The following is a 27,785-nucleotide window of genomic DNA, read 5'->3' as shown; positions in this document are numbered from 1 at the left end:
CTCCAGCTCCTAGCCACATGGTAATCTTGCACTTAAAATACTTATCTGTTGTATAATCTCCAAGCAGAAAGATGGGATAAAGATTTCCCTACATACAGTATAAGCCTAATGGTACATAAAAATGTTGGACCAAGAAGCGGTAGCTAAGCAGTCTGTGTTTTGACACGTGTCTTCACAGACTGAGACATTTTGGTGATATGGCCATATTTAGCGGCTATTAGGCGTGCTGTCCAACCGACGGTTAATTTCTTGTGGAGTCTTTGATTAATGGGCCCTCTATGAATGGATATACTTAAGTTAGTCCATGTTTACACTCAGTGTTTCAATTTCCCACATTGAGATTGTTGTTGTTTTTTTAAAGGTCCCATATTGTAAAAAGTGAGATTTTCAGGTCTTTTATATTAAAAAGCAGGTTTAAGTGTTTTATAAATACTGTTAAACTATCAAAACGCTCAATATACGGAGAAATACACACAGCCCGTATTCAGAAATTGTGTGTTTGAAACAAACCGTCAGGATTTCTGTCCATTTGTGATGTCACAAATATACAATATTTAGACCATTACACGGTTTTAAACAAACATTTAAAATGTGTCCCAGTTTACATCCTGTCGCAGTGGATGTAAATAACATCAGCTGACAGGAAGTAAACATGGACCCAAGCTGTTGCTTGCCTAGCAACACAATTCCATTGCAATTCCGTTGCAATTCCGTTGAAATGCACTAAAATGGAGCGTTTCAGACAGAGGGTAAATACAGGTATAATCAGGCAGACAGTATGAGGAAAATAACAGATTACAGCATGTAAACATGTTCTAGTAGAAACATAAAATACAAGTAAAATGAGCACGATATGGGACCTTTAAAACTTGACATTTCCATTCATTATTTTTTTTAATCACATAAATCCTTATGGTCTCGGCGACTTGGGTGCATAAATGTACTGTGATTGCATAAAGCAGCACAGCACATGCTGGCAAATATAGTACAAAAGTAACAGCAACTCCAATGCAGCAATATGCAGTGCAATATTGACTTTACTATCACTCCACAAACCCCTGCTGGCTGTTAGAAAGAATGCAAGTTTAAGACACTTCAGCATTGGCTTCACTTCTCAGACCCCGGAGGTAGCCGCCCAATTCTAAGAAACTCCTTGTCTGATCTGGAAAATATGTTGTGACAAGAACGTTTGCAAGTTAAAAGAGTATTAGGCAAGGGGCTTGAAAAAGGGAGACAGAGGGAGACAGGAGTGCTTCGTCCTTCATTATCATTAGTAGCAGTGTCTGATATGCTGCGGATTGTCCAATGGTGCGTATAATCGAGGCTGTCTGTACACTCAGACCTGCAACTGAGAGTGACTGAATGGCTCGGCGAGAGTGTAGTTTATAGCAGAGATGTTGCAGGCTGGTGGATCCTGTTAAATATGCACCACGGTTCATTGGACACTCGTATGCTGTCAGGCTGTGAGCTCCACTGAGCCATTTGTTAAATCTTTGAACAGAAGGTCAAAACTCTTGAATAAAACAGAACAGACGTAACGGTGGTGCCTGACTCTGATGTAGGTTTGCCACATTTCCCTTACACACATACAAACCACGCTTTTGATATGCAGTGGCTGCAACACCTGTAATGGCGTGTTAAAGGAAACTTCACCCCCAAAATGACTGTTTGTATTTCAATCTCTCACCCCGCGTTACCTTGAATTTGTTAGGAAAACTTAGTTTTTCTCACATGCGTCCACGGAATGAAGAATCAAAAAACGGAGAAAGCCTAAACATCCGTTTACAAACTCTCACATGACCCGTGCAGTATAATCTAACCCTCATTTATCCAGTCATAAACTGCATTTTTTGCTAAAACCTTACTAATTAAAGGTCCCATTCTATAAAAAAAGTGAGATTTTCATGTTTTTTTATTATAAAGCAGGCTTAAGTCCTATATAAATACTGTGAAAGTATCGAAACGCTCAATCCACAGGGAAATACACACAGCCCGTATTCAGAAACTCTGCATTTGAAACAAGCTGTCAGGATTTCTGTCCATTTGTGATGTCACAAATATACAATATTTAGACCCTTGACACGGTTTTAAACGTAAACATTCTAAATGTGTCCCAGTTTATTCCTAGTTGCAGTGTATGTGAATGTCATCAGCTGACAGGAAGTACACATAGACCCAAGCTGTTGCCTAGCAACGCAATTCTGTTGCAATTCCATCGAAATTCCGTTGAAATGCGCCATAACGCAGCGTTTAAGACAGAGGGTAAATACAGGCATGTTCAGGCCGACAGTATGAGGAAAATAAAGTTTTTTTTGAACATTACAGCATGTTAACATGTTCTAGTAGAAACATAAAATACAAGTATGAACCTCAAAATGAGCATGATATGGGACCTTTAAAACACTTCCGCATAAACAGTCACTTATAAGTCACACTTGCACAAGCGTGCTACTCGACCATGCGAGTAAAGCAAGGCCTATTGAGAGAGGCTAGGACACGGGTCTTGGGGTATAGGGTATAACACGTGTGCAGTGTAACTGGAGTTGGGGTCACGCGTTGCTATTGGCTCAATTTCAGTGAGTGCAGATCAGATTTGACTGCGCGTGTGTTGTACCCCAAAAGATTTAACTCTCCTCTCTTCACCCTCCGTGGAGTAAACCCCAGCACCGGGGGTCAGAGCGGGCTTGTGGCCAGTGGCAGCTGCCGTTGGGTCTAACCTGTTTAACATCAGCAACAGAAAGTTTGCTGATCCAACGGGGAGTCCGGGATCAGAAAACTGTCTGAGTTGCTACAGCCGCTAACTGGAGTTCCGTCTCTGCCAGGGCTCCTGCCTGCTCCTCTCCCGGCCGAGTAGTTTCCCGGCAGCGGGGAGTGAGGCGGAGGGACCACAGGGTGCACTAGCTAGATAACTAATTCTTGTCTACTCACTACATCCTGAAACTGAGTGAGAGTAACGACAATGCAGCAGTGATTTGTTTTATATACAACGCCGTATTAGGACGATTGTAGGTTAAAAAAAAATAATTAAAGAGCCGGGGGAAGGGAGTAAAAAACTCTGAATTTCTGAGATTAAAATCCTAAATTTCCGAAAAAAAACTACTTGGATATTCTCTGACATTAAAGTGGTAAATTTACAAGAAAAACTCACAAAGTTTCGATATTATAAAGTCATAAATTTATGAGAAAAAAACTGAGCGAGGCGGGGTCCTGAAAGATACATATAAACGTTTTCTTTCATGTCCTTAATGTGTTCTTTAATGAGCATGAAGTATGAATATTATAATACTTAGTTAAACTACAGGAAAGTAAAGACGATCAACTTCTATCTTTGAAAGGTGTGTCTCTTTTATTCCAGCAGAGCTAACGCTAAAAACCAACCGCAGAGAAGACGTAACTCTGAAGACACTGCGTTACCATGGTTACACACTGACGCTTTTAACTGTCACTGTCCATTTGAAGGGAAAATAACACAAAAAAGGCACATGACATAACTGTTTGTGTTGAACCAGATTATTAGATTATGAATTATGTCCTTAGAGTTTGCTGGGGAGGGGGACATCTGGGGGACGTCTGGAATACCCTGCGACCCCGCCCGGATAAACAGATGAGAATGGACGAATGGAGAGTCCACTACAATATATAATGTATACAAAATAATAATAATAGATTTTGCAATCTGCGGCTCATGTTACCGCAGTGTTTAACGGTGTTTAACGGTAAGTGTGATGAGGTTGATCCAACTTTGCAAAGTGAAGTGATGTGGTTCCTAAACAAAAACACCAAACTATTTTTCATCACAATGGTTTTGTACTCTCTCTTTCTCTTAAATTTACAACTTTATAATCGTACAAATTTCTGCGTTTTTTTTGGTATGACTGTACAGAGAATATCCAAGCTTTTTTGTCATGAATTTATGATTTTAATCTTGGAGTTTTTTCTTGGAATAATACCCCTTCCCCAGGCTCCGTCATTTTTTTTTTTGTACATACAACGGCCCTAATGCGCCGATGTATTTATATTTGAGACAAATCTCAAAATCAAATCTATATTATCCTCTCCCATGGGTATGTGCGCTCCACTCTTGTGTTTGTTTCCATGGTGCCAAACGGACCCGGAAGTACATTGACCTAATTTTTTATTTTATTTTTTTAACCCATTTTTTCCATTTCCATTTCCTCCATGTTCCTGAATGGGATCAGATATTTATGTGAAGTAAAATATTGAATTTAAGGATTACAATTTTATTGGAGAACATTTACCAAATCACCTGTTACAACCATAAGTCTGTGCTGTTATCCTCTCTCCTTGTGTCCATCCTTCGTCACATTGATTATCCAGACACTATCTAGAGTCAAGTGTTTCGACTGTCCATTTTAATTTAGACAAAATAGCTTCTTTCACTCATTCAGGAAAGGAATACAGTTTCTATCAGGCTTTATGCCACAGCACTTATTACCTAACGTTTTACATATCCTCAGCGTGAACAAAAATGTCACATGACTCACTCTATGACTTTATGACTCACAGAGGATGATATATTTAATCATTTATGATTGCTGTGCAATCATCTTTACAACATGATCACTTTACAATAATAACAGTACATGACAGTTATAGACATTAGTGATGTACGAGACGATGACAAGTAGGAAAACGGACAGAATCACCATGACTACAGCCTCTGTATCCTGCTCTTTCAATCTGTATCATACCTGCACACCACAGTGCTATACCATACCGGCTCAGGTCTGATTCCAGGTAATGGCATGGTATCGTCAGAGGCATCCGGGCCTATAGTGACTCTCTGAACCACTCTCATTCATTAGAGCATTGTCCAGCATTCAGCCTTTGCTTTGATTCCTTGCTTTGAAGCAGATTTAATGGTGCACATAAGAATTTCTGTCTAGACGCTATATTACCCCTTAATTACAGACAGACAATAACCAGGGATTGTCTGTATTCAAACTAGCATTCTAAATTTCAGCCAAGGAAAAGGAAAATAATAATAATAATTAAAGCTGCGAGCAGCGATGAACGGGCCCTCGCCCCTCCTCGCGGGTCGGGGTTGCTGGCGGGACGCCGACCGACGCGGCCGGGCACCTAGAAACCGAAACTCTGACGAGCGCCATGACGTCTGCCGCAAGGCTCTACGACAAGCGGTTCACGAGTTATGAAGGGGGGCGTGGCTAATGTGTAGGGGGCGGGGATAACAACACCAACTTAACAGGCACTCTCTGCTGAGTGATATAACACCTCCCACAAGACTCTACGACAAACGGATCATGAGTTATGAAAGGGGGCGGGGCTAATGTGTAGGGGGCGGGCATAACCTTCACCAATGAAACAGGCACTCTCTGCTGAGTGATATGACACCTCCCACAAGACTCTACTATAAACGGTTCATGAGATATGAAAGGGGGCGGGGCTAACGTCTTGGGGCGGGGCTATGAGTATATTTTTTCATATACATGTCATCAGTACTGGACCACCATCATACCTGAGAGATTTGGGGCAGATCGGACTATGTACAGTTGAGTTACAATAACTGCCTGTTTCATGGCGAATGGCTCAAAATGGCCGCCACGCCACGGTCAGGTCGTTAAGTGAACACTCACCATTTTGATAACTTTTCATCCTCAAGGTCTTAAGATGGTCCTGACCAAATTTCAACTCGATCTGATCAAATCTGTAGGAGGAGTTTGTTAAAGTATGCGGCCTACAAAACCCCCCAGAAATGGGCAAAATCGCACATAAAATTAAATATGGCTGACTTCCTGTTGAGTTTTGGGCATACCTCCAAGAGGCTTTTTTGTTTCTCTCCACATCTTACATCTGTCTACCAAATTTTGTACTTGTAGGTGAAACCGGAGCGCGGATATCAATTTTTCCATTTCATGGCGAATGGCTCAAAATGGCCGCCACGCCACGGTCAGGTCGTTAAGTGAAAACTCACGATTTTAATAACTTTTCATCCTCAAGGTCTTAAGATGGTCCTGACCAAATTTCGCTAAAAACGCTAAAAGTGACATGAAATCCAATATGGCCGACTTCTGGGTGGGCGGAGCTAATGAAACCCAATGAGGAATATGTTTCAAATGATGAGTGGGATATGCATACCAAATTTCATGAATATCGGATCAACTTTTACAAAGTTAAAATTTCAACGCGTTAGGGGGCGCTATAGAGCCGGCAAAACACACTGAGCCTAATGGCTATACAGTTACATAAAGTTCACAGGTGTCTATCATTTTGCCAAATTTCATGAGTTTTCGAGTACCTCAAGGTATGTTCAAAATCTAAAAGACATAAGGGGGCGCTAGAGAGCCAACATGCCACGCCCAAGCAAAATTTCACCACTAAAATAAAGTAATTACTAGTTTGGATGTGCGTGTAAAGTTTCATAAATTTTTGTGCATCCTAAAGTCTTCAAATATGCGTTCGTAAATTCTAAAATCACGCAGGAAGTCCAACATGGCTGACTTCCTGTTGGCCGAAAAAATCTCAAAATCATTTAATCCAGGTATGAGGGCGTGAGCAATGACATACTTGAATTTCGTGAAGATCGAAGAAACTTTCTCTGAAAAACTGCGTACGTTAGGGGGCGCTATGGAGCCCCCTGGAGACACCCGAGCCCAGTCACTCCAGAACATTGAATTTCCCACCAGTTCTGACGCATACTCCACTTTTGGTGAGTTTTGGGGATGGCTAAAGTCGCGATATTCCAGCAGAAAAAGAATAATCTGCAGAAAAACAATAGGTTCCTTGCACTTCGTGCCAGGACACCGTTGGGTCCTGGCACTTTCGTGCTCGGGCCCTAATTAAAGCTGCAAGCAGCGATGAACGGGCCCTCGCCCCTTGCGCGTCGGGGATGCTGGCGGGACGCCGACCGACGCGGCCGGGCACCGTGGAGCCGAAACTCTGACGAGCGCCACGACGCCTGCCGCAAGGCTCTACGACAAGCGGTTCGCGAGTTATGAAGGGGGGCGTGGCTAATGTGTAGGGGGCGGGGATAACAACACCAATTTAACAGGCACTCTCTGCTGAGCGATATAACACCTCCCACAAGACTCTACGACAAACGGATCATGAGTTATGAAAGGGGGCGTGGCTAATGTGTAGGGGGCGGGCATAACTTTCACCAATGAAACAGGAACTCCCTGCTGAGTGATATGACACTTCCCACAAGACTCTACGACAAATGGTTCATGAGTTATGAAAGGGGGTGGGGCTAATGTGTAGGGGGCGTGGCTATGACTATATTTTTGCATTTACATATAATCAGGACTGGACCCTTATCATACCTGAGAAATTTGGGGCAGATCGAACTATGTACAGTTGAGTTAGGGTTAACCCACTCTCTGCTGAGTGATATGACACATCCCACAAGACTCTACTATAAACGGTTCATGAGATATGAAAGGGGGCGGGGCTAACGTATTGGGGCGGGGCTATGAGTATATTTGTTCATATACATGTCATCAGTACTGGACCACCATCATACCTGAGAGATTTGGGGCAGATCGGACTATGTACAGTTGAGTTACAATAACTGCCTGTTTCATGGCGAATGGCTCAAAATGGCCGCCACGCCACGGTCAGGTCGTTAAGTGGAAACTCACCATTTTAATAACTTTTCATCCTCAAGGTCTTGAGATGGTCCTGACCAAATTTCAAATCGATCTTATTGAATCTGCAGGAGGAGTTCGTTAAAGTACGCGGCCTACAAAACCCCCCAGAAATGGGCGAAAAATGGGCAAAATCGCACATAAAATTAAATATGGCTGACTTCCTATTGAGTTTTGGGCATACCTCCAAAAGGCTTTTTTGTTTCTCTCCACATCTTACATCTGTCTACCAAATTTTGTACTTGTAGGTGAAACCGGAGCGCGGATATCAATTTTTCCATTTCATGGCGAATGGCTCAAAATGGCCGCCACGCTACGGTCGGGTCGTTAAGTGAACATTCACCATTTTAATAACTTTTCATCCTCAAGGTCTTAAGATGGTCCTGACCAAATTTCAAATCGATCTGATCAAATCTGTAGGAGGAGTTCGTTAAAGTACATGGCCTATAAAACGCTAAAAATGACATAAAAATCCAATATGGCCGACTTCTGGGTGGGCGGAGCTAATGAAACCCAATTTGGAATATGTTTCAAATGATGAGTGGGATATGCATACCAAATTTCATGAATATCGGATCAACTTTGACAAAGTTACGATTTCAACGCGCTAGGGGGCGCTATGGAGCCAGCTGGCGACGCCCGTTCCGAAACACTACAGAACATTGCAATTTTCGCCACTCCCGACGCATGTTCCAATTTTCGTGAGTTTTTGGGGATGGGAAAGGCCTCAAAAACGCGATCTCGCAGCAGAAAAATAATACTGACAAAAACAATAGGTTCCTTGCACTTCGTGCCAGGACACCGTTGGGTCCTGGCACTTTCGTGCTCGGGCCCTAATAAAAAAGCATTTGAATCAAGAGGGAAAAGGGCAGAGAATAAAAGAGGTCAAATGAAAAAGGTTTAATTTGGATCTAAAAGGAAACAAAGCATCACAACACCACCAACATCCAAAACACAAGACAGAGAGTGGCTATCACTCCAAAACTGACTGATAGGTGTAATAATACATGGACAAACTAGTAAATCTAAGATAATGTGCAAGGTTACATTACTGTTAAATTTCTGTAAACACAGGTAAAAAAACAACACCTGTATGTATGGTTTATATTTAAAAAAATGAAATGACGAAATGATAATGAAAAATGCAATTACAGGTTTGAGTCAACATGAAAATGTGTTAAAATGCAGAATTATGTGCAACGTGCTAAATCTCTTGCTGAATATGTAGTCAGGTATGAAGGATTAAATACAGCAAGATTCCACAGTGATAAGAAGCGAGCTGTGAGATTAGATAGGAACTGATCGGATAACAAGCTGTCAGCGCTGTCTGAAACATATTGCAGCTGAACTCGGGATAGACAGCCGAGCAGATCCAATGTTTCAGCTCACGAAAGCCAAGCTGGAAACACCTAATTAAAAAGATGCTCAAAATTTCCAATTGTGTGTGGATGCAGATGGGCCAAATTATCCGTAGCTCACACTCTTTCACACATACATGCCCACACACACGACTAGAATACTGAATTAAAATGATTTAGTTGCTGAGACCCGTTCCAAATGGGCATGTTGGAGAATGTAAAAATGTGCTAAGCCACTGAAAATGAGAAAATGAAGAGACTGCAGAGAAAACTACAAAACTACTGCATAATAATTAACATACAGTATGGACAAAATAAAACCCTAAACAGGTCATACAGGTGAGAATTTTCACTGATGAGTTGTTTAAACAAAAGCGTTGTTCTGGTCAACTTCAAATACAGATGCAAGACTATGTTTACATGCACACTAATATTCCGCTATTATTCAGAATTTAGTCTGTCAATCGTTTACAATATTTGATCTTGATAAATCCTAAATGAATCACACATTTTTTAACTGTTCAAAATGTACCTTAAAGGGACTCTATGTAAGAATCAGAAATGTCTGGTTAACAGCGACACCTGTGGCCGCTAAGTCAACGAAAGTCAGCATCCTGTTGCTCACGCTAGTGCTCGCTCTACATAGACATGAACGAGCATCACTCAACACAGTGAGGAGACACACGTCAGCTAAAAGCACAATATCACTCTATATTTCAGCTGCTTGGCAGTAATGTTAGCTGACCAGACGAAGGTCTCTCCATGAATCAATGCTGATCCTAGTGTTGGCTTTTCCTGCCTCAGCCTCCCGACCGCGGCCGGAGGGAACAGGGGAGACGCCAGAGTTTTGGTCGGAGACGATAACATTTCTCTCTGTGGAGCCCCGTCACTTCACAAGACACGGGAAACCTCTGTTGGTCTGGAGGAGCTGCAGCAGTTATTTCTGCACAAACGTCCACTCTACATTCACTAGATATTCAGATATTCTCAGAGCTAAACTAACTCTTCTGCAGTGTGGAGTGTGCACGCATGCACGTGAGAGGTGGAGCGAGCTTAGCGAGTGTGAACGAGCGCGGTGTGTGAGTGAAGGCAAGCAGGCAGAGGAGCAGAGTACAGCACAGCGTAGCCACACGGCGCGCCAATGGACACCAACCCGGATTGATTTATACCCTTTAAAAAGTTACAAACAGTCCCTTTAACAACTTAAAAACGATTACAAATATTGTCCAGAAACTCTCACAGGTATTGCATCTAGCATAAAAATATGCTCCAATCATAACATGGCAAACTGCAGCCCAACAGGCAACAACAGCTGTCAGTGTGTCAGAGTGCTGACTTGACTATGACTTTCCCCCCAAACTGCATGTGATTATCATAAAGTGGGCATGTCTGTAAAGGGGAGACTCGTGGGTACCCATAGAACCCATTTACATTCACATGTCTTGAGGTCAGAGGTCAAGGGACCCCTTTGAAAATGGCCATGGCAGTTCTTACTCGCAGAAATGTAGCGCAAGTTTGGAACGTTAGTTAGCCTCCTTCGTGACAAGCTAGTATGACATGTTTGTTACCAAGGATTAGTTTTATTTCCTAGTTTTATATGATGCCAGTATCTTCACTCTAGTTTTCAAACTGAGCCGCTACAACCTAAAAATCGTAAGTTACGTTAATGCGTTAAAGAAATTAGTGGCGTCAAAACAAACTTGCGTTAACGCGTTATTATCGTGTTAACTTTGACAGCCCTGCTAGAAATGGTTTGTTGTTAATATCCACAAGTCTTTTTGTTGTCCGTACAGAAGACAAGACGTGAACATGTTGTCCTGACACCTTAACATATTCTCCCCCTTTCCAAAATGTAACATACACTCATCCGAGCACTGCAGAGGCGGGATGAAGGTAAACACAGACATCAGGTAGCTCACAGGTCGTCTGCCTCCTGAAGTGCACCTGGATAAACTTGCCTACACACTTAATCAACAAATGCACCCCCCGTCCTACCAACACATGCCATTGCACATTGAAACCAGTAGGCTCCCTCTGCTCTCTCTCTCTTCCTCTCCCTCATGCCCACACCCACACACACAAAAAACACATTGTGGCACCATTCAAGCAGCGGGCTTCTCTGCCAACCACTGGCAGTGTGGCTCACAATAACATCTGTGGGTTTTCACGGTCCAGCTTCATTATGCAATCTGTGTACCACATGGGAATCAGTCACAGAGCATAGCAAAGATAAGATTGTGCCTATTTCCTCCCATTGCCATGTGGCACTCAAACACAAGCTACTGCCTCTTGCTTAAAGCAATTTGCAGCTTTTTGCCTTAGGGCTGAGATGGCATTTTAAACAGTGCCCTTCTCCCTTCTGTTGGTCAAGTTACCAGCATTTGTCACTTATCTTGATGAGCTGTCTGCCTTGAAATGGCATCAAGAGTCGAGGTAACCCAGCATGCGAAGCCACCACATGTGAAGAAGCAAATGGCAAAACACAGGCTAATTTTCAACACCTATAGCCTTATTTATTTGCGCATTCATTTTTTATCAGCCACGACAGCGACGCTGGTATTGTTTTCACCTTGTGAGTCTGTGTGTGTGTCATCATGGCAAAATGTGATCCTGGAGACGACTACTGTAGCAGGAACTACCACAGAAGTGTGTTTGAGTACTTCGCCAGGTGTTTATATTAGGGCTGACGCAAAGCATTAACGCAACTTGCATTTTTTAGGTTATGCTAGAGTGGAGATACTGGCATCATATGAAACTATAAAAACCTAAGGAATCCATTGGTACCAACCATGTCGTACTAGCTTGTCGCAAAGAAGGTTAAATAACGCTCCAAATTTACGCTAAACTAAATTTGCGAAGGTGTAGTTTAGATCAAAATGAAGGCTGAGTTCGAGATTGTCCTGGACTGATTTGGCGTCGTGGCTGGTGTGATCCCATCTCAAGATGTTCTCTAGTTTCTTAACTCATTAACGCAATCAATGTCATACTAGCTTGTTGCAAAGGAAACTGAATAACGCTCCGAACTTGCACTAAATTTAGCCGAGGAAAAACTGGCATGGCCATTTTCAAAGGGGTCCCTTGACCTCTGACCTCCAGATATGTGAATGTAAATGGGTTCTCTGGGTACCCACGAGTCTCCCCTTTACAGACATGCCCACTTTATGATAATCACATGCAGTTTGGGGCAAGTCATAGTCAAGTCAGCACACTGACACACTGACAGCTGTTGTTGCCTGTTGGGCTGCAGTTTGCCATGTTATGATTTGAGCATATTGTTTTATGCTAAATGCAGTACCTGTGAGGGTTTCTGGACAATATCTGTTATTGTTTTGTATTGTTAATTGATTTCCGATAATAAATATATACATACATTTACATACAGCAGCATATTTGCCCACTCCTATGTTGATAAGAGTATTAAATACTTGACAGATCTCCCTTTAAGGTACATTTAGAACAGATAAAAAATGTGTGATTAATTTGCGGTTGATTGCGATTACTCTCGGACAATTATGTGATTAACCGTGATTAAATATTGTAATTGATTGACAGCCCTACTATTAAAAGGTCAAGACGCTGTATACGTCACTCATAAGATGTTTCTTTTGGACGTCCAGTCTAATGATGACATCTGTGATTGCTTTTTTGATGAAATTCCTCGTGATTGTGCTGCAAACCAATTTCCTCATGGAGACAAATAAAGTATCCCTCCATCCATCCATCCATCCATCTATCTATCTATTTAGAAAGCGTCTCCACGGGGGACAGCATTTTTCTCCATCTTACCTGGGCAAATCTAATCTGAAATAGTTACACACCGATCAGCACAGCTTGCCAATACCAGGGTCAATATAGTTTTCTCTTTTTCTGTATTTATTTAATTGAAGGAGCAGAAAAAATTCCCTCCAATTCCATTTTTAACTAAACACTGACACGTGCACTCATGTTGGTTTTTGAGTTTGGTGTATAGATGAAGTGCACAGATAACTTGCTACAGATCAGAGTGATAAACAATCTCATTTTGAGATTAAAGCTGACAAGATGAGAAATAAATTGAATTTTTTTTAAATAAGAAAAAACGTTTAATCACATCTTCACGGCTATTAGGTGACACCGAATGAGAGGCCGGCGATAAGAGCTGTGAAGGGATGCTGTAACATTTGAAGGGTTTGACTGTCGTTTCATCATCTCACTTCTGTATCACATAGTGGAGGAAAATCACCCAAACCGAGAAAACCGTCACTTATACTTCAGATACCAATATATAGTGACTTTATAGTACAACATTTAAAAACACACAAAGCCCAAAGAGCCACAGAGACATATGCAATTAAATTACTACCGTGAACCTGCAGCTGACCAGCCACGGATCGACATCAGGGGTAACCACGAAAACTTATTGGATTTCCCATTCATTTTATCTGACCCATAGAACCCCTTGAGGTTTTAGCTACAGCTTCTCATCTCATATGTTGTTTGACGTCAGGGATTAAGGTAACAGACCAAGCGGAGCGTGTTCAGACTACTGTAATGTTTTTGTGGCCCTTAATGCACTGCAAGTAACCATTGTACTGGTTTACTGTTAAATAAATGGTTTCAGATTAGCTAATGGAACCTGCTGTTCTGGCAATAACAGATTTATCTTGAATTAAATCAATAACTGAAAAAGGGACATTTTCAAATTGCAAGAGCACGCCTGCAAACTGCAGGCAAACAAGTGTGATGAGGGAAAGGCAAGGGGATCCAAAGTCCAAAGATCAGGCAGATGTTCACACATAACAACACGGTATGATCAATTTAACAGTTTTTTTTCCTTTAGTGTGTAGTCAGCAACGATTTGGCCAAAACAGCACACCGCACACTAACAGATTCCATACTTGAACAACAAGAGTCACCACTAAAAAGACGTAAATCTTGCAAAATATCTTGCGATCAAACGTGAATTTAGTGTAAACAAACATGGCGGAGGACGGGCAGGAAGAATTAGCAAAGTTTGTCAATTATTTTGTACTGAAAATTGTCGAAGAATGGATGGATGAAATCATGGAGACACTTCAAATAAACACTTGCGTTTTGGCCACAAATCAACAAGTTGGTCCTCCATTTCTGAGCTCCATCTTACTGCTACTTTGTGTTTCGTGTTTTGCATTAGCTCATGCATCAGCCGCGATGACAATGACAGCGGTGGTTGTCCTTCCGCTTCAGTCAGCTTGGTTCTCTATTGGCTGTCGTTCTTTCCCACGCGACAGCGTCATCGGCTGTTCTCGGGGTTCCCAACACACAACAGGATATCTCATCGTTAATATTGAACATGTTTAATATTTACGATTTGAAATCATTGCGGCAAGGATGGACTTCTGAGCCGATCGGGGGATGTAAAAAACCCTCTTAACATACCTCAAGATCATCTTTAGAACCATGAAAAACATCTTGGCTTTGGTGAAGATTGTCGGGAGGGGGGTGGAATCAGACCCAAAATTGTCTTGATACTCGTGTAGTTTGTACCCGGCATTAATGAGCATTTAGATTTGATCCTGATGGACAGGTTGGCACCTTGCATGGCAGCCTCTGCCAACAGTGTGTGAATGGGTGAATGTTGACATGTAGTGTAAAATTCTTTGAGTGGTCAGAAGACTAGAAAAACAAGATATAAACGCAAGTCCATTTACCATCATACTAATTATTTTTAGGCTTTGAAATCAGGGTTGGGGGTCTAGCTAAGCGATATACAAACTCAATAATATCTCCCTGTTATCAAATCTGAAATCTGCAGTCTGCAAGAATTTACTAAGATAATTGTCAAAATAGGCTAAACACGTTACTGTAGGCTTCATATCTTCAGCTTCAAATTCACTTGTTCTTAATTATTAGCCCAAACACACTCGCTTATGGCTGAAACGTACTGGCGGTGAAGGGGAGTCTGTGGACATAGCAGCTGAAATTGCCATTTAGCTTCTGCATTTTCTTCTATACAGTACAACCTTCTAACAGTACAGCAGTTCAATAGACTGACTCGCTAATACAATAATGCAGAGTCCAGCAAATGCAGTTTTTAATGGCCCATAGTTCAAAATGACCAGAATAAATGTGTGGGCTGTTGATCAGCACCAACTCAGTGATTGCTTTTTGCCAATTACTGAGATTTCATGCTCTCAAAACTCATTTTCTGGCCCAGACTGTCTTTGGAACTAAATAATCCCTGTCCGTATAGCCCTGCCATAAACACTCCCATTTTCAACTGTTGAAGGACGGCACTAAGTAAACTAATGAGTCTGAATGTATTTCACTCTCAGCCCAAAAAAACATTTCCAACAAAGTCCATTCATCCATCCATCTATTTTCAAAAGCACTCATACTCTTCAGGGCTGCAGGGCCTCATGTCTATGCCAGCACACGCTGGGTGAAACTTATCCAGGTATACCCTGGATAGTTCAACTAATACACTACTTTATCAATGTTGTGATACTTTGTTTGGATGCTCAACTTACTACTAAAATGTTATGGTAAAAATAACTTTGTATTCTAAATTCAACAATGTTTTGCCTAGGCTATTTTTATCCTTAAAGGAACAGTGTGTATCAATTAGGGGGATCTATTGACAGAAATGGAATATAATATTAATTATTAAAGGTCCCATATCGTGCTCATTTTCAGGTTCATTTTCAGGTATTTTGTGTTTCTACTCTGAAACGCTCAGTTTTAGCGGATTTTGACGGAATTGTGACAGAATTGCGTTGCTAGGCAACAGCTTGGGTCCATGTGTACTTCCTGTCAGCTGATGACATTCACATAGACTGCAACCAGGAATAAACTGGGACACATTTAATATTGTATCAAGAGTCTAAATATTGTATATTCGTGACATCACAAATGGACAGAAATCCTGACAGCTTGTTTCTGAATACGGGCTGTGTGTATTTCCCTGTGGATTGAGTGTTTTGATACTTTCACGGTATTTATAGAGGGACTTAAGCCTGCTTTATAATAAAAAAACATGAAAATATCACTTTTTTATAATATGGGCCCTTTAAGTATGTTTTCTTTAGTGTATAATCACCTGAAAATAAGAGTTGTTTTATTGTAACCTTAGAATGAGCCATTTATATCTAAATAAGATACTTTCTTTCTTACCTACTTACTTTTTAAAAGGGACAGCCGGCATGGTGGGAATACAGACACGCTAGACACCAACGCTGTTGTGTGATATGTCACGCCGGCATGAGTGAGTCCATGCAACACTCACGGCAGTTCGTGAAATAGTCAAAAAATTTTATCTATTTGATTTGTGTACATAGACACAAATTTTGTTCTTTTTCGTGATGCTCGGCACGACTTTCAAAAATGTAGTGTGTTCCTACGAATGTCCAGCAACACGTGACACACGTGTCAATTTCTGCTCCAGTCTTTTCAAATTAAAACTACTGAGTTAGGTTTAGGAAAAGATCGACCTGGTTAGGCTTAGGCAGCAAACTACTTAGTTAGGTTTAGGAAAAGATCACAGATTGTTTTAAAATAACACCAAAAGTGGCGTAATTTAAGTGCGGAAGTTACGTGACAAATAAATCAACTCTGACTTGTGGTTTCACACCGGACACGAACACCGGTCTCCTGGGCAAAAGTCCTCTGTTTTTTGATTACATGGATTGAATATTAATTGATTTTGTGCATCATCACGAAAAAAAAAGAATACATTGAATTTTATGGCTATTTCACAAACTGCTGTGTGACTGGGCTGGTGAACAACTTGCGTTAGTCGGTTTATTCGGGTGTTAGCCCGCTACAACGGTTGCAATGGCAATGGCACACATAAAAATGGCCGCTGCTATAACAATCCTGCTACGCTGATTTGATTTGATTTCTACTCTATTTTTAAGAACCGAACAGTATAACTGGACACATCTGACATATCTTAAAGGGACTGTAAGAATCAGAAATGTCTTGTTAACAGCGACACCTGTGACCGTTAAGTCAACTAAAGTCAGCGTCCTGTTGCTCGCACTTGTGCTCGCTCTACATAGACATGAAGGAGCATCGCTCAAAACAGTGAGGCAAAAAGTCAGCTAAAAGCACAATATCACTCTATATTTCAGCTGCTTGGCAGTAATGTTAGCTGACCAGACGAAGGTCTCTCCATGAATCAATGCTGATCCTAGTGTTGGCTTTTCCTGCTTCAGCCTCCCGACCACGGCCGGAGGGAACAGGGGAGATACCGCAGTTTTGGTCGGAGACGATAACGTTTCTCTCTGCGGAGCCCCGTCACTTCACAAGACACGGGAAACCTCTGTTGGTCTGGAGGAGCTGCAGCAGTTATTTCTGCACAAACGTCCACTGTACATTCACTAGATATTCTCAGAGCTAAACTAACTCTTCTGCAGTGTGTAGTGTGCGCGCATGCATGTGAGAGTGGAGCGAGAACGAGCACGGTGCGCATGCGAGCACAGCAGAGACTCCGGTCCTGGAGACCAAAGCTACGGTCTCCCCTGCGTCCTCCGACCGCGGCCAACACTGTTTAACAGACGGGCTTCTCTAGATACAACCAAGAGGTTTTGGTGCTTCTGTGTAGTTTGTGTTGGAGTCTGAATCTGAACAGCATAGCTACACATGAGCACGCATGGGACACCGACCTGCAATGTGTAAGAAGTTACAAACAGTCCCTTTAAAAGTATATGTGGTCTACTTTTATGCACTAGACGTCTGGCAGAATTTATTTTCTGTGTGCTTTATGAGTCCATACTCATCAATTAATTTGATTCTGAATTATGAACATTCTCAACAAAATCTCCACTTCTGCAGATTCAGCCACTGTGACGGCAGAATGTTTTTTTATTTTTTTTCTTATGACCAGCAACCTGTGACTCACTAGCTGTTCTATTACTTGCTTCGATGCTTTCAATGAATAGCAGAAAGGTGCTTAAATCTAATACCATAAATGCATCAATGGGAATGAACATCCATTTATTTTTTTGAAATGTATTCACCTACCGAGATGAGTGACATGCATCCCACAATCCTGCCGTCTGCAGGGGAAATCAGCCCAACTCTCATGCCCAAAAGATATGTTAAAATGTGAATCATTAACATGAATAAGCAAGTGCATTTGTGGCTTAATGAATTAATGAAATGGCCCACCTTTGTTGATGTGGTTGGGGATACATAGTCAGACAGTGGATCGGGTGAAACTGGTGATGCACATTCAAAGTACATTAATATACAGCATCTACAATAGCCTTTTCTCAGCTGAAATTACATTTCACTAGACACTGAAATGTTTCTGTGCAGTTCCAATTGTGCAATTAGGCTAAAACTACAAGTTGTAGAACAGTGGAAACTTGAAACCCCCAGTGCACATACACTGAGTATGGACTTTTCAGTTAAGCATCTTGTAACCAGCTGTTCAACTTTTGAGATGAAAAAAAAGTTGCAAATTCAAAGTTTCTGGATTATTTTAATGAGGTAGAAAGAGTACATGTCGTTATACGAATTTTTAACAAGGTAATTGGACTTTTTTTGTGAAAATTATTATTAAAAGCAGAGTATTTTCATACGTCTTAAAACATGTCTGGAGGGGATCTTTCAACTGATATTTATCCGAAGAAAATGGAGTTTTTCCTTTAAGTAAAAACATCTTTGCTGGACCTCAGGACATGGGCTTTGCTTTTATTGATTTGACTGTATAAACCTGGAATCTAAGTGGAATGGCTAAACAGTTTGGTGTGTGGGATATGGGCAGATACATTTTATTGGATCCTTGTATCAGACACTCTTTACTTGAGAGCAGCGTTCGATGCCCAGGTAAGCAGTCCAAAGAACAGGCAAAGGTTTCCAAAACACAAGGCCAAAGTCAGAGTCAAGAAAATACTGAAGAACGGTCAATAAACACTAGTAAATACACGGAACTAACAGCTGGCACACTCACTAAAACAGATAAGAGGAACTGGCACAGACAAAGGGGAGCACACAGACTACATACACAATGAGAGGAGGGTAATGACGAAGGACAGGTGACAGCAGGGCTAATGAGGGACAGGTGAAGACAATCAGGTCAGACAATCACACAGGCAGGAAACACACAAGTGGCAGGAAGTGAAGAATCTGAAAGGAGAGACAAAGGTGAGATATCAAAATAAAACAGGAAATACTAACTGGAAAACTTCCAATTATTATAATTACTCCAAAAACATTGAATAATCTACATTTGATATATGATATTTACGCATTTTCTACACTGTAAGACTTCGATGTAAATTTACAGTGAGATTCTAACAGTTACATACTGTAAAATGCTTTTACTGTATATTACTGTGAAAGCAATGCATTCTGGGAGTCAGAACGCTTGCTCCCATGATCCCAGCGGTCAAGTGTATCTTTTCACAGTAATCTACTGCTTGCCGCTGAGAATCTCGGGAAAATAAATTAACGGCTATTTTTCTAAATTCTCGCGCGTATTTTTTTCGAGTTGACCGTTGAGCGCCGCAGCTCAACGGCTCAACGGTCAACAGCTCAACGGTCAACGGTCACTCTGGCAGCAGCAGCAGCAGCAGCATCGTTGTTGTCCAGTGCAACTTGAGAGACAGCAGCAGTTTGGATAAACACTTTTTATTTTCACCACCGCCAGTTCCATTTTGATCGTCAGACCAGACGAAGGGAAACTCCAGTGGTTACATTACGTTACTTCATGGTAAGTCAAATCATCAAGTTGTATTGTACCTTTGCTAACACAGTGCACGTTCCTCCATGGATGTACATTAGCTAGCTAACGGTAGGTCGTTAGCTATTCTTAGCTTTGTCTATATTTCAATACTCATTAGTATCACAGGTAACAAACATCAGTAGTCTATCTTATATTCACGGTAGCTAGCTAGCGCTAGCACGTTAGCTAGCGCTAGCTCGTTAGTTAGCGTTAGCTCGTTAGCTAGCTGGTTTTAGCTTAGTCAGCATTTAAATTCTCAATATAATTACTAATAGGTAGCAGCAATCTAAAAGGGAGACGAGGCAGTATCTATCTTGTGTTTCAAGAATGTTCAACTGTCAATTTTGCCGCCATGCATGTGGTACTAAATATGCCTTTGTTAGGCATATGAAAGTTCATCAAAACACCTCACACATCACATTTAAATGTGCTTTCCACGATTGTTACCGTTCATTTGGCAAAGTTACAGCTTTAAAATGCCATGTATATAGAGATCACCCAGATCAGAGGGAGTCAAGCTTGAGGGAAGGATGTTCTGGCATAAGGACATTAACATTAGACGTTTTATCATGCCACATCGATTTCTGTACTGTCAAATGTGACAGTTTGTCTACATTATTTTCTCACTTGAAGACTCACATTAAAGAGGGGAAACCAGTCTTATGTCCATTCACAAATTGTGGTAAAATGTTTACTGTGATATCCACTTTTTCATCACACTTGTCAAGAACACATAAAGGTTGTGTAGTTGGTAATCTTTTGAGTCAGATCAGGTCAGGTAGAGATGATGGAGAGATGATGGAGAGAATACTGTTGAGCAAGCAGGGTGCTCACATGAGCATGCAGGGTGCTTCAAATAGAAGAGAGATGTCCTCATCTTGCAGGCAGATGTGAGTATAACTGATGTAGTTTATTTCAGATTAAGACATTGAAATGCAATGAGTGGAGCTCAGTGTGATTTTAAAAATAATTTCTTTAAACAGGAAAATTGATGACAACTATAGTTAAAGCATTGTTTAATTGTATTAACTTAGAATTGCAATGCCTTTATTGTCTCCTATATAGGTGTCAGACACAGCGGCGACTGTGAAGACATCCCTCACCCTTCCTGATAGCCCTTGGTTGATCATTCTAGGTAAGCACTAAGCCCCACGTTTCTACTTACACTGTACTAGTGCACATATGCAGAGTACTTCTATTGAGCCTGTCAGCAGGCAGTCAGAAGGTGTGGGGCAGGCAGGAAGACGCTGCTTGCCGCTGGAGTTGGAGTTCAGTTGTAGTGAGTTTCTATGGTTATGTCTTCTATATTGTATATAATACACACAACTTTACATTCTTATAAATAGATACTGATTCTGAAACAGTTGTGCATACAGAAATGGATAAATAAATATGTAGTTTTAGATGGTTAATAAATAGTTGACTATAATACATACACAGTGGGCTATGTTTTAGTTAATAAATAGTTGACTCTATAATACATACACAGTAGGCTACGGAATAATAATTTCTCTGATTCTTCTCTGATATGTAAATAGTTTGTTTAAGCTTTTCTCTCACTCTTTCTGGATTAGGGTGTTCCTATAGCTTGTAAATATGTAAATAGTTCGTTTGATATTCTCCCTCCCTTTGTAGATTTTATTTTATTTGTATTAACTTTTTTACTTGATTTCTCCTTCACTGCAACGGACACAACCACTAAGCTTTATGAAAATGAGTGCGCGATGGTGTCGCAAGTATGTAAATGGCTACCTGGATACATCAAAGAGCAGTACAGTAGATGAGTAGCATCTCGCATCCTACATCAAGAATTCCTGATATCTAGCGGAGGCTTACATTTTTTTAGAAAGGTTTTCAAATATCAGTTGGAAATGCCAATACCATACAAAAACAATAAAGCGGTAAGTGGCCACTTGATAATTCGTCAAATGGTCAATTTGGTATTCAGCCTAAAGCTTTTTGCATTGTGTTTCAGGTCCAATGATTTCCGACCAGCGCTGGATGGTAAGCATCGAGGGTCAGGTGGTGTGTGAAGGGGCATTGTCTGCGTTGGGGCTTGCTGTTGTCTTCACATCCTACTACAACTTCAACCTCCAATATCAGGATCACGCTGCCTGGACACTTGAATTCATACAGAAGTAAGTTTGAATTCCATATAGTCATTTGTGTCAGATGTTTGGGCCTTACAGCTATCCTTGTATCTATCTATGTGTGATAGACATACGATCAGAGAGTAGGGTATGGAGAGTTCATTCCAAAATAAGCTTAAATGATCACTTGGATGTTTGGGTGTGTATGTGTGGTTCTAAAATATATACAAGAAACATAACAGTATTAGCCTTCAATAATATCATTTCATATATAAATTAATAACCCATTGTTATTAGTCTTGAATAATTAAATTAAATAGATAATTATCAAAGAGTCATCAAGTTACCAAAAAAACTCAATGTTATATTCATATTCCAAAAGTGTGACTCATAAAACATCAGGCAAGTAAGCTATATTAGCAAGAAGTATTTCACCATGTCCACGTGTATCTACTCTAATATGCATTGCAAACATAAAGCATGAAAAAGAACGATTTGGGGACTTATAATAAATCAGGTATTATTTATACTAACAATATTTAGCGGTCTAATTTTAGGTAAGAGGTGGTTTGATTCACATTTGTGTCTTTTTGTTTTACCTTGCTATGCCTTGTAGATGCTGTGTCAGGATCAACCCAGAGAGAGGGACAAAGGCACGACAGGGAAAGGTGACCAGCAAGAAGAGCGGGGAAATGGTTCATAAGAAAGGGACATCCCTGAATCCTCATGTTTGCACCCTCCTGCGGAAGCTCATGGATTTCGAGTGGGACTTTGTGTGAGTTTAACAATCACATCCCTGACTCTGTCTGTAGAGACAAACCCTCCATATCTCACTCAATTACTGAAAATCCCTTTATGTCTGTGTCTCACTTATTCACAATGTTATTTTTTATTTAATTTTGCTTAAAATGTTCAACCTGGCATTATTTATACGTTTAATAATTGACCATATTGAGCCAGCACACAGTATTGTTCAACAGTATTGTTCTGTCTAGTGAACCCCCGCAGTGTAACGGGGGAGGCTATTTCATTTTGAAACAGAAGTTACAGTATTTACTCAGTCCACAAAGTACAAATGTTTTAAGCCCGTCACTTACTCATACACTCACACATGAATTCATTCATTCACAACAGTATTTTTATTTGTAATGGCTATTTTTGTATTTTTGAATTTTATTCTATTTACAATGTTCAACCTGGCATTATTTCTACGTTTAATATTGAAGATGTTTAGCCAGCACGCAGTATTGTTCAATAGGATGGTTCTGTCTAGTGAACCCCCTCAGTGTAACAGGGGAGGCTATTTAATTTTGAAACAGAAAGGTTATGGTATTTACTCAGTCCATGGACTCAGATATTCATACACAGTCAAATATACACCCTCACTCAGTCAGTCAGATACACACACACACACTGTGTCTCTTACTCACTCACAACTCATCACACCATTTTTATTTGTAAGAGCTTGAGTATTTGAATGTTTTATTTGGATGTTATTTTCTGTCAAACTCAGGTTATTATAATAAACAAGAATAATATGAATATGCCATGTTGTTGTGTTTATTGTTCAAAATTGTTATTTTTCATTTGCTTGTTAGTTTTTATAGATGCTTAAGATACTGTAATTTGTGGAATTATTACAGGAAATTATTGGACATTTTGATTACAACAAGTTACTGTATTTCTCTGATACAGTAGAGATACTGTAAATTGTACAGTATCTTGCTGGTGAAACTGCAACCAATAAATTACTGTATTTGGAATTATTACAGCAAGTTACTGTATGCTTTGATTACAGTAAGCTGCTGTATTCTTTTGATACAGTACAGATACTGTAAATTTTACAGTAACTTACTGGCGAAACTGCTGCCAGTATTTTACTGTAATTTCTGAAATATTACAGCAAATTACTGTATGCTTTGATTACAGTAAGCTGCTGTATTCTTTGATACAGTACAGATACTGTAAATTTTACAGTAACTTACAGGAGAAACTGCTGCCAGTATTTTACTGTAATTTTTGAATTATTACAGCAAATTACTGTATGCTTTGATTACAGTAAGTTGCTGTATTCTTTGATACAGTACAGATACTGTAAATTTTACAGTAAAATACTGGCAGCAGTTTCTCCTGTAAGTTACTGTAATTTTACAGGAAAAAGTTTTACAGTGTATGGTCCTCAAATTTAAAACTTTTGTTTCCTTGCATGGGACAAGTTGTGGACTGTAAAAACAAGATGTGTTTTTCTTATCTTATCGTAAAAAAATATTTTACCTAAGAATGAGAATAAGAACAATGCACGTGACAACTAAATGCTTAATAAATGCTGCATTTATTTAATGTGTGCACCACAAATGAAAATCATCAGGACAAAAAAATAATTAGAGAGTGATTTAAATCCCCTTGAAAAACTGTTTGTTGACCTCCAGTGGTTCAACTACTGCAGGACCCCGTGACATCGCTGCTGGTGGTAGTTACAGGTGCAACAAAGCACACTTTTGACCACACCCAACTACACCCAGCATCACTAGTGGCACAGATGACACAAGCTTGAAACTTTCAACCAGAGAGGATAGAGACACACTGACTTTCAGACTGATGTTACAGTAAGATGCTATTTAAAGAAGCTTGTTTATTGTGAAAAGCATATATATACATATGTATATATATATACATATGTATATATATATATACATATGTATATATAGGGCTGTATATATATATTAGTAGTAGTTTGAGCTTGCCGTAAGGTGTTGCAACCTCTTCTCATACCAGACTAGGTCATGATCAAAGAATCATATCGTCAAAGAGTACCTTACTTGTAGAATCAGCAAGAACACTTCAGTGGGAGACCCCACCCCCCCGTCCCCATGTTTCAGATTTGTTGACCAAAAAGTTCCCAAGGACGTTGATTTTCTGGGAAGACAAGATATGCCAGATTTGGAGGACTCTGATTGATTTACTGGACAGACGCCCAGGTGGATATCATACCAGGACACTCAGCCAGCCATGAAGTGACAGGGCTCAGAATGTCAGAAAATGAATACAGTATGTCATAAAATAAGATGGGAGGGAAAGTCATTGCTCAAAGGTCAGTTTCACCCCAAATAATATATATTATGTCCCCATTTGACTGTCCGTGTGGATGATTTCATTAAGTGAAATGAAGATTTCTTGCATGGTCAGAAAAAAAAAATCCGGCATCTGTTGCTGTCGCACGACTAGAATAAGCCTGTCCGATCATTTCAGTCGGACTGAATGAAATGATTGGACGACCTACCTGCCTACCTGCCTACCTGCGTGCACTCTGTCCATTAGTGATGCGCGGATCAGCTCTAACGTCATCCGAATCCGCGTGTACGTGTAAATCCACCACCCGTCACCAACCCAAATTAATTATTTTTCTCAGATTTAGGCTGGATTTAGAGACCCATACCCACATGGACAACTCTGTCCGTGCACTCATTGCACGTCAATGAAGTCCTCCACAAGCTGTGAGCTTGACTGCTTTGAGTACTAACAATAACCATGTTAATTGTTTATGTTCATATTGAGAATTTTGGGGTAGTGGCTTTGGAGGGAGGCCTGTGTTGACGGGCTGTCCGTCTTGCCGACTTTCTCGCTATATTGAGCGACTTTTGGAGCTGCTAGCTACTTTCATTGGGAATAAAGTTGGCATCCCTAGGCTGGGTTTTTCGGTTGAAACATTTTAAAAATCAACGTACTCTTGCTGGTTTTTCCAATGTTTCCAACCCCAGCTTTAGTACAAGACAATTAATCTTTGGTTACCACTATGATTCTGTCAGAATTAAGAGAGACTTTTTGAGTCACTGGCTAAATTTCTTTGAGAAATAAACAGGGAAGCAGCATGAAGGAGGATAAGAAGAGAACATGAAAGGGAAAGAGGCTGAATGAGGAGAGAGGGTGATACAGAGGAGGAGGGGGGAGTACAGAGGAAGAAAGAGAAAGAAGTCTGCAGGAAGCAGAGTGCTATAATAAGACAGCTGGGGCCCACACAAAAATGACAAAGCAAGAGCAGAGGCAAAAAGGAGAAAGAGTGTAAAAAGGTGGGCAATTCAAAAAAAAAATTACAGAGGAAATAAGCAATGGGCTGGCAAGAATAGAGCAAGGAATAGGATGATAGAAAAATGGGCAGATTCTAAGAGGAGTGGAGGAGAGGAAATAGCGTGAGACAAAGTGAGAAGGAGGCAGAGAGGTTCTGCTGGAGCAGCTCGTTACTGCTGAGCCAACTCATGCTCTCTTGCCATCTCATAGAGCTAATTGGCACCTCCAGAGTGAAAACTCAAGCCTGTGTACTCATTGTCACAGACATTCTGCACACAAACACACACGCACACACACACACACACACACACACAAACTTATGGGGTGGGGGTAGAAAAATAACCTAAACACCTCAGAGGAAAAAAGCCCTTTTAAAGAACGTAAAGAGAGTAATTGACAAGATGGTGTGAAAGATTGTCACACTAAGATAGAGAGTAGCGTTCTTTTTATTGATACAATGTTGGCTTTATCTGGACACCTCAGAATGAATTATCATGCTTCTATTACAGACACATATCACAGGTAAAAGGAGAGGTTGTGTTTAAAGCTGCAGTGGGCAGTATATTTTTGGCATCATTGGGCAAAAATTCCATAATAACTTTTCAGCATATTGTAATGAAAGTGTTCTGAGAGAAAACTAGGCTTCTGCACCTCCTCATGGCTCTGTTGTCAGACTTTAAAAAATGTAGCCCATGGCGGGAGACTTTGGCCAATCACAGGTCATTTCAGAGAGAGAGCGTTCCTATTGGCTGTTCATTCAATGGAGGCAGCTGTCAATCACTTGTGAACTCCGCTCAAACGGTCAAACTAGGCAGCGCTGATCAAATTTGAATCAATATTCTGTTACTGTAATGCCTATTTCTCTACACAAATGTTTTCAGAATCATCTTGTAGTGCACTGTTTAGCTGTAAAATGAGAAAGTTTGTGACCCGGCAGCCATGTTGAGATCTGCTGAGGAAATACCAAGCACCGCCCACCAGCTGGAGCACAGCCAATAGGAACAGTGGTGTAGAAGTCTAGTTTTCTCTCAGAACACTTGAATTACAAAATACTGGAAGTTTATAATGGAAAGTTTGCCCAATTATGCCAAAAAACATGTTGCCTATTGAAGCTATAAGACATTCTCTGGCATTGCAACATTAGACAAAATGCTGTTTATACTGACAGGTAAGATTTATGTGTGGGTGGTGAATCAAGCATGACCTCTATACGGGGTCACTGTGTGTAAGCATAATAACTCCATGGCTCATTCCAGCTCAGTACAGCAAACCGATGATGGACAATATGGCTGATTTCTTCAGATTCTATTTTAAGTGATGCCTGGCAGCAAAGTTAGCTGCATTGATTCTTGTATTCTTTGAAGATTTTGTTCTGTTAGTGTGCTCATGGACCATGGTACGCCACAAGTTTGCTGTTTTTTTATTTATAACCTGATGATATGGAGTAGTCCAACCCTCATGATCTTTATAGCTAAATTGGCTAATGTCAGTATTGTTTGGTTGGGAAAACTGAAATGCACATGCACATGGTTGACCCTTCTTTATAAAGTGAAAACCCTAAAGCATTTTATGGAGTGCCCAGTGATGCACTGTGACCAGTAGATCATATTCAGCATCTATTTAAAGGTTCCATATTGTAAAAAGTGAGATTTTTATGTCTTTTATATTATAAAGCAGGTTGAAATGCTATATAAATACTGTTAAACTATCAAAACGCTCAATATACGGAGAATTACACGCAGCCCGTATTCAGCAATTGTGCGTTTGAAACAAGCCGTTAGGATTTCTGTCCATTTGAGATGTCACAAATATAAAATATATAGATCCTTACACAGTTTTAAACGTAAACATTCTAAATGTGTCCCAGTTTATTTCCTGTTGTATTGTATGTATGTAATGACATCAGCTGACAGGAAGTAAACATGGCCCCAAACTGTTGCCTAGCAACACAATTCCG

At 40.5% G+C, this 27,785-nt stretch overlaps 1 long non-coding RNA gene across 1 annotated transcript; it reads left to right on the top strand.

The window, feature by feature from the left end:
* Positions 1-19,516: 19,516 nt before the first annotated feature.
* On the top strand, positions 19,517-21,789 carry LOC141782087 (uncharacterized). Its single transcript, XR_012597037.1, has 3 exons — positions 19,517-19,661; positions 20,739-20,808; positions 21,649-21,789. It is a non-coding gene; the product is annotated as an uncharacterized LOC141782087 (long non-coding RNA).
* Positions 21,790-27,785: the final 5,996 nt, after the last annotated feature.

The sequence above is a fragment of the Sebastes fasciatus genome, chromosome 14 (genome assembly GCF_043250625.1).
Source record: "Sebastes fasciatus isolate fSebFas1 chromosome 14, fSebFas1.pri, whole genome shotgun sequence".
NCBI lineage: Eukaryota > Metazoa > Chordata > Actinopteri > Perciformes > Sebastidae > Sebastes > Sebastes fasciatus.
This window is presented reverse-complemented; position numbering and strand designations above follow the sequence as displayed.